The sequence below is a fragment of the Onychostoma macrolepis genome, chromosome 03 (genome assembly GCF_012432095.1).
Source record: "Onychostoma macrolepis isolate SWU-2019 chromosome 03, ASM1243209v1, whole genome shotgun sequence".
In the NCBI taxonomy this organism is placed as follows: domain Eukaryota; kingdom Metazoa; phylum Chordata; class Actinopteri; order Cypriniformes; family Cyprinidae; genus Onychostoma; species Onychostoma macrolepis.
The window spans coordinates 50,065,020-50,073,031 of record NC_081157.1 but is presented as its reverse complement, the minus strand read 5'-3'; the positions used below and the strand labels follow the sequence as shown (position 1 = coordinate 50,073,031).

Below are 8,012 nucleotides of genomic sequence, written 5' to 3'. Positions count from 1 at the left end.
AAAGTAACTACTTGAGCACCAGTTAAAGCCCAAATTACGCGAAATAACGAATTGAGTTTAAATAATTTGCTGACAGCTTGGTCCCCCCCAGTTAAAAAATCCTATCTGCGCCCCTGCATGCAAGGAAGATTGTAACCGCACATACAGTGTGTGGAAACTGAGAGTTGTTGAGCAGTGTGATGATTCACAGTCACAGCCCATGAAGTTGAAAATGCTTGGGAGATTAACTGCTCCTCCTTCGGTGGGGAAGAACCACAAATAAGTGTCTCAGAGGCATATCTGTAGCATCCTGGCTTAAGAAATGTTGGACTCTTCGACTGATGATTCATAATGAGCTTTATTTAAAGGTCCGTCACTGTAGATTTGCAGTAATCACCGTCAAATGCCATATGACATCACAAATCACTGTAAGAGCTTTGTATAAAGAAAACAAACAACACATATTATAACCTAGAAACAAACATACATCAAATCAAATGCAAATAACCATACTACATTACAAACAAGGGAATCCAAAACAATATAGATAAAGTCAATGTTTTACCTTATTCTCAATTTAAAGCAGGAGCTGCTGCGTTCACGCCTTGTCGTACGTGATGTTCACGATGATTATCCGTTTCTATAGTGACAGTCAACAAAAACACATAACATTACATTTGTATGCTACTGCTAAATATTGCAGAACACAGAAACCGTGTCAGGCAAAAAAATAATTACAAACCGTGTTTGTTTGTTTGTTTGTTATTATTAATGACGGCGATAAATATTGCTAACCTAAACAAACAACAACAAAATAATAACAGTATGAACACTTACATAATGTTTTTATATTATAGTACATTATAGTAGCCTATCTATATATGTATCTATTTCAAGCGGCAACCTCCCGCTCTCTCTCTCGAAACCAACACGGAAGTGACTAAAACTGCAATTCATCGACTGGCCGCTGGAGGCTGGCTCCAAAAGGAGTCAATCCCATAGACCTCCCATGTTAAAAGGCTTAACTTTACAGCAGAAAAAAAACATGTTTACAGCCTGGTGCAAAAAATGATTTTGGTCTATATAGCTAATTTTGCCCTTCATGACAACTGTGAGGGGGGTGAATTTTTTTTACAACTCATCCGTTTAAATTATATTAAGCCTTAAGGTTCTGCATAATTAAGGGCGTGGCCACTTGAGTGACAGGTGGATTGCCGCTCTGCTCCAGAGTGTGAAACTCGCTAGTGCGAAACTTAGAAAAATGTCTTTAAAGATTTTTATTTGCCCAGAAAAAAATTATTATAGGTAGGATACTGGAAATCTGGCAATTAGATGTTTTAATGAAAATGATCTCAAACTTGATTTTTATCGCTATAGCCTATATTGATACTGCTCTGCACTGTCTGCAAAAAGTGAGATGTCACGCCAAGGCAAAAGGCAGTAACTTCCACATTATAAACAATATTTGCGTGCTGATTACCATTTATAGAATCATTATAGTAACATCTGTATAAAATCTAGTGATCATTGGCTAGGCTATAACATCTAGTAATGTGATTCAGTTTTTTTTTTCTTACCATAACAACCAGACAAAAAGTTAAACGTGAGTGGAAACCGTTTTGCAACCAATTTATTTGCAATGTTCGCTAACATTAAAGGATGCAAGACATAGCCTATTGTTTTTACATCGAACTGAATTAAAATAGCTTAACCTATAAGAACGACTTAAAGTGCTCAAAATGATTGTGAATTAAACATCTCCAATGAAGTTCATTGCAATGGATTTTACAAGTTACAAGTTACAAGAAAAGATAGGAAAAGGATTTAATTGCAAACAGTTATTGATTTTATGTGTGATACGCTGTCACGGCATTTGACTTTTCTCCATGATACTTAATATACACATGTTAAAGGAGGTCATAATGTCCCAAAATAATCAATAACTCATTTTAGACCAAAACCGAAGTTATGGTGTTCTGTCTTTGCATGGCAGCACTGCTGCTGTCACTATAGAGGGGCGTGGTTTCAGCTCAGCTTCACCCACGTCCCGCCTTTTTGCCCATTTTCGATTATCCGGGAGTAACGCTTGGTGACGCGCTGCTAAGATGGCGGCGGTCGGCTCCGCACACTTTAGGCTTCAAAAATGCTTGAGAGATTGAGGTCTCTGCAGAGCAAAAGTGGGTGTTTCTGAATTGCTAGGCATTTTCAAGCCGCTGGATGTTTCTAAATCATGCAATCAAAATGATCCCCCTGACCTTACCCCACCCCTAAACCTACCATCACTATGACGTCAGCCAATCAAGTAACATGGTCAAAAAACGCCCCAATCTGGTAACTCCCATTACTTTGCTGCAGAGACCTATACTTGCTTCAGAAACCTACGAGTGACGTCACGGACACTACGTCCATGTTTTTTACAGTCTATGACCTCCTTTTTTTAGAGCAGTATATAGCTTTCTTTGAAAGCGGCGCCATTTTTCACTGGTTCAGCGTGAGGTGCAGCGGTCACAGGGTACAAGCCATAGCTCTCAGAAAACTCCCAGTTCACAAGTTGTAATTACGACTTCCATGAGGACGTGAACGATTTTTACAAGTTGGTATCTCGTAATTACGGTTATTACGATTTAGCTGCACTCCATACTAGAATGCTTTGAGCACGCCACAATATATCCGCATACGCGGATGAATGTCAAAATAAAAAACTTTGCTACCACAAGACGTACAAACAAAATAAAAACCCAACAATTAAACATGATACACATTCAAAATAGACAACGTAATAAATCATTTAAGGAATATGAAATTTTTTGTAAATGAAAGTAAACAGTATAAAAGAAAATAACATAACCAAATCATTAACAATACCAGTTTCAGTTTGTTCCTGTTTTTCTGCGTCTGCACAAAGGTTTTGGCCCCATATAAAAACACAGTTATGCTTTAATGGCAATTTTGATATACTACATGCGATAAGAGTTACTTTAAAACTTATTCTGGAGTATTTTGAAAGTAAAATCTAGTTTTACTTAAACCCAAAAAAGCAGTATCCTATTAAACTGTGTATTATGTGTTTAAATTCATATTTTACAATTAGTTTAATGATCTTTTTGTCTTTTTTTCAGAAGTAGTCAAAATAGTTTTATTGTGTGTGATGAAGCTTGGATCTGGTTTCTTTGTAAGGGTTTTGATCCTCTTCCTTCAGCTGAAAACAGATACTGAGACAACAAGAACCTTCACACAAACGAATGGCTCCTCCCTAAATTTCTATCTCATTGGCTCCGCCCCTCAGTTTTATTCCTTTAATCACAGCAGGGGCACATTCAAGCTCAAACAGCTGCGCAACGTTTTGCTACGGTTTCTGGGTTGAACGACATGTTTCCTGGAAACGGTGTGCAACGGCGTTTGAGATACGTTTTCTCTTGTTTGGTGGGTGTGTCAAAAATGTCAGCCCAATCAGCAGCAACGTGTATATAAACCATGCTGGTATTAAAGAGACAGCTCGCACAATGGGTCCAAGTAATTTAACATGTGTCCACTGCAGCTCAGTATACGTAACAATTGAAGATATCAGAAGACATGTTTGTCGTAAGAGCTTTATAGTAACACAGCATATCAACATGATGTTGTACACTGAAATAATAAGAGCACAAGTATAGATCTGGAACTTCTTTAAGTCTGTCTAAATATCATGTAGTAATTGCAATGTCTTCTGGTCCATATCCTTTCCTTAGGAAGGTGTGCTAGACACTGATTAATGTAACATAAAAATACTATACATATTAATATATTTTGCTATTGTATTGTGGAGTGACGCTTTCATAAACCTTTCTATGCTCCTCTGATTATAAAATGGTAAATATTACAATATCATAGCACAACAACAGTGATAAGCAATAATGATAAGCCTAATAATCACAATAAAGATAAGGTCATACAGATCATAACACGTTCTCGGAGGTAAGAAGTGGATTATCCTTCGCCTGAAATGTTTGTCTTTTATCCTGAAATCTGAGGCAAATGTTGGCTCACAATAATTAGGAACCACAGTTTCCACAAATCCTTCACTCGACTGGGATGTCCTCTTTTATTCTGGATGGCAAGAGCAGTGACTGTAACATTGAGTGTATTTTGCAGTATTAAACACGTATTTACACCGATTTCATCAGGCTTCAAAATTCTTCCAAAAGAACACAAAGAATGGCCTTCTCAGCTGCTATAGTCGCAAATCTTGTGTCATCAGAACAGGGTGTTCAATGCACCACCGTTTCCGTTTAATAAATGTTTTGCACCGTTTTGTCGGGGCTGAACGCAACCCAGTTTGACACCAAATGTGGGAATGTTAAATAGTGGAGACTGAAACACAAAGTTGGTTAACCAATTGGAAATTACAGGAATTATAGAGATACAGGTTCCACTTTATTTTAGGTGGCCTTAACTACTACATCAAAAAATAAGCACAATGTACTTATTGTGTTCATATTGTATTGCAAAACACTTTTGCTGCTATTGAGGTGGGATACGGGTGAGGTTAGGGACAGGTTTGGTGGTGTGGGTTGGTTTAAGGGTGGTTATGGTGTGTTATTCTGTTCTGAACATCAAGTCCTTTGTTTTTCCATCAAATGTATTCTAACTAGTTGAATAAAAATATTTGGATTTTATATTTAAAAAGTAGCTCAAGTAAGCATCCGGTAGCTAGTTAGCAAGCCAGTTAGCATCAGCTAACAGAATGTTTCATATAGGCTATTATAATTTAGTAATTCATAATTATTGATTATATTATTTTTAATTAATTAATTTAATTAATTATTCATTTTAAGCTATAACTGCCTTTACTCTGATTTTGCTGTAAATGTTTAAAAGCTTTGTCAGACTGAGGGGTGTTTTACCCCACCTATGAGGCAAAATGCAAATTTACAAATTACTGAACACATTTAATTTTTGTTTTGCAAATGTTTAAATATTTCAAGAAAAAATTTTAAATTTTATTTTCAACTGAACAAAACGCAATATGACAAAATAGCTCATTCAAAGCAAAGAATAAATAAAATAAATAGAGGATCAAAATATATGAATAGCATATAGATATAATAATATGTATAGGTACAATGATACATAAAGTAGTATAATATAATAGTGATTATTAATATTATTTACATTTTTATTTGAACATTTCCTCCACACCTAGAAAGGAAATACTCCTTTGATGATACATCAACCGATTTTAAGGGCGATGTCAGTCATTACATTAATTAATTGAAAACATTAGTTTGATGACAGTTCAAGATGTTTCCTGCAACAGTCTTTGTATCTCTGTCACCCAAATGCAGAATCATCTCCTTGCTGACCTCTTGACTCATCTCTGCCTGACCCATTCTCTAATTCCATCTGTAATTTGTAAACATATATTATCCATGTCTTCACATGCTCCCACCATCAACCCTCTTTTATTAATGGGTGTGAAGTGTACAAGTAAAAACCTGTTAAAGCAACAACTGGAGACATGTTTCTGCAGTTCTGCACACAGTACACTCAGAAATAAAGGCACAAAAGCTGTCACTGGGGCGGTACCTTTTCAAAAGGTACACTTTTGTACCTATTAGGTTCTAATATGTACACTTTAAGTACTAATATGTACCTTTAAGGTACCAAAATGGACTATTTAGGTACAAACATAGCACCCAGTGACAGCTTTTGTACCTTTTTTTTGTACCTTTATTTCTGAGAGTGTAGGAGATCAGCTAAATTTCTGTCTGTTCCTCACACAAAAGTATCATGTGGTTGCAAAAGATCTGAAAAGTCACGTGGCCTATATTCATAATAGTTCTAGTGCTTATGCATTGTTTTGAAGTTTGAAAGTCATTAGTCAATTCATTCCAAATTATTACTCATTCCTCTGACAATAAAGAGTGACAACAGTTGGCATAACCTGCAGATCTTACATAACACCTGAAGCACACCTCACTCTCTTTGCACACACTGTACACACAGCTTTGTTCCCTAAATTGGGGCTTTCCCTTTTATTTATACAGCATTAGTTTTCATGGTTATGCTGATGATACTCAACTATATATCTCAACAAGACCAGATGAAACTTCTAAACTATCTAAGCTAATAGATTGTGTTATAAATGTAAAAGATTGGATGACCAATAATTTCCTCAACATGATCTCACAGAATTCCGTGTAATGTTCACGGACTTAATTAACCTCCGAATCTGTGGTGGCATCACAGAATCGCCGAAAATTCCGTGATGGGCTCACAGAAGTGATACCAATGTAAGTCAGTGACAGGCATCAGCCGTGCTCCACGCACGGAAACCCTTAGCATCAACATGCCGACGCGATACTGGGGAATTTATCGTCATCATTATTGTTCAGAACTGGGTAGGTTTAGGGTAGGGGTGGGTCAGGTACTCCAGTGAAAGTATAACTGCATCGGAGTCACTCTTTTTACGTGGTCCGATGCAGCGCTGGTGTTGAACCAGTGAATCCGTGCATGGACCACGGCTGATGCCTTCTGTGAGCACATCACGGAATTTTCGGCGATTCTGTGATGCCACCACAGATTCGGGGTTAATTAAGTCCGTGAACATTACATGGAATTCTGTGAGATCAGGTTGAAATTCCTCCTATTAAATTCAGATAAGACAGAGATATTACTTATTGGACCAAAAAACAGTACTCAGAATCTCTTGGATCACAATTTGCAACTAGACGGATGTACTGTTACGTCCTCTAAAGTCAAAAATCTGGGTGTTATATTAGACAGCAACTTGTCTTTTGAAAATCATATTTCTCATGTTACAAAAACAGCATTCTTCCATCTTAGAAACATTGCCAAGCTTCGAAACATGTTACCTGTCTCTGATGCAGAAAAGCTAGTTCATGCATTCATGACCTCTAGACTGGACCATTGTAATGCACTGATAGCTGGTTGTCCTGCATCTTCAATAAACAAGCTACAGATCAAAACGCAGCTAGCAGATTCCTTACCAGGTCAAGAAAATATGATCATATTAGCCCAATTTTACAGTCTCTGCACTGGCTACCTATTAAGTTCTGCATCAGTTACAAAATATTATTACTTGCCTATAAGGCCCTAAATGGTTTATCTCCTGCATACCTAACTAGTCTTCTACCACGCTACAATCCATCCCGCTCCCTAAGGTCGCAAAACTCTGGACTCTTGGTAGTTCCTAGGATAACGAAGTCCACTAAAGGAGGTAGAGCTTTTTCACATTTGGCTCCTCTGGAATAGCCTTCCTGATAACGTTCAGGGTTCAGACACACTCTCTCTGCTTAAATCTAGATTAAAGACACATCTCTTTAGCCAAGCATTCACATAATGCATCATATATAATCTTGTACTGCAGTTACATCTGCTCAAATGTACATTATTATTCTTTAGCTTGGGTTGAACAAATCATTTTTTTTTTTGGATAGAACAACTGCTACGCTAATTATGTCTCTATTTGTTTCTCTGTTTTTGCCGTAACCAGGAATTACTGAAGCGTCAGTCTGGATCCAAACCTTAAATGATCTGAGATGAACAAACACCTGAGAAGAGATGATGCCAACCTTCAGACAATATATAGAATTACCAAATTTTGCCATAACTTAAATATATTAAGTTTCTACAATATATAAATATATTGTAGAAACGTCATTTCCTGTTAAGCTGCTTTGCAATGATTTGTATCATAAAAAGCACTATACAAATAAACTTGAATTGAATTTAATTAATTTTGTTCTGAAATAAAGCAAATAACCATTAGTACAAACAAATGCTAACTAGAGAATAAAATGAATCAGCTACCTTATATATGCTGCAACCGTGTATTCTTAACAAGAAAACGTTTACATTTAAGGTAAAAACATTGTTAAAACAATGCATTCATAAGTAAAAAGTATATGTAAATAAATTACGTTAGTAGAATTGTGACAGAATTAAAACATACAAAACCAACTTGTTGAAAAAGCCAGATTGTTTTTGGAGCATTTAGCGTTTTTTTCTCAGCAAATATTGTTATGTAATAA

At 36.5% G+C, this 8,012-nt stretch overlaps 1 long non-coding RNA gene across 1 annotated transcript; it reads right to left on the bottom strand.

Moving 5' to 3' along the window:
- Positions 1-318: 318 nt before the first annotated feature.
- On the bottom strand, positions 319-898 carry LOC131536141 (uncharacterized). The gene is made up of 3 exons (XR_009269864.1): positions 722-898; positions 545-619; positions 319-414 (listed from the first exon to the last, which is right to left on the bottom strand). It is a non-coding gene; the product is annotated as an uncharacterized LOC131536141 (long non-coding RNA).
- Positions 899-8,012: the final 7,114 nt, after the last annotated feature.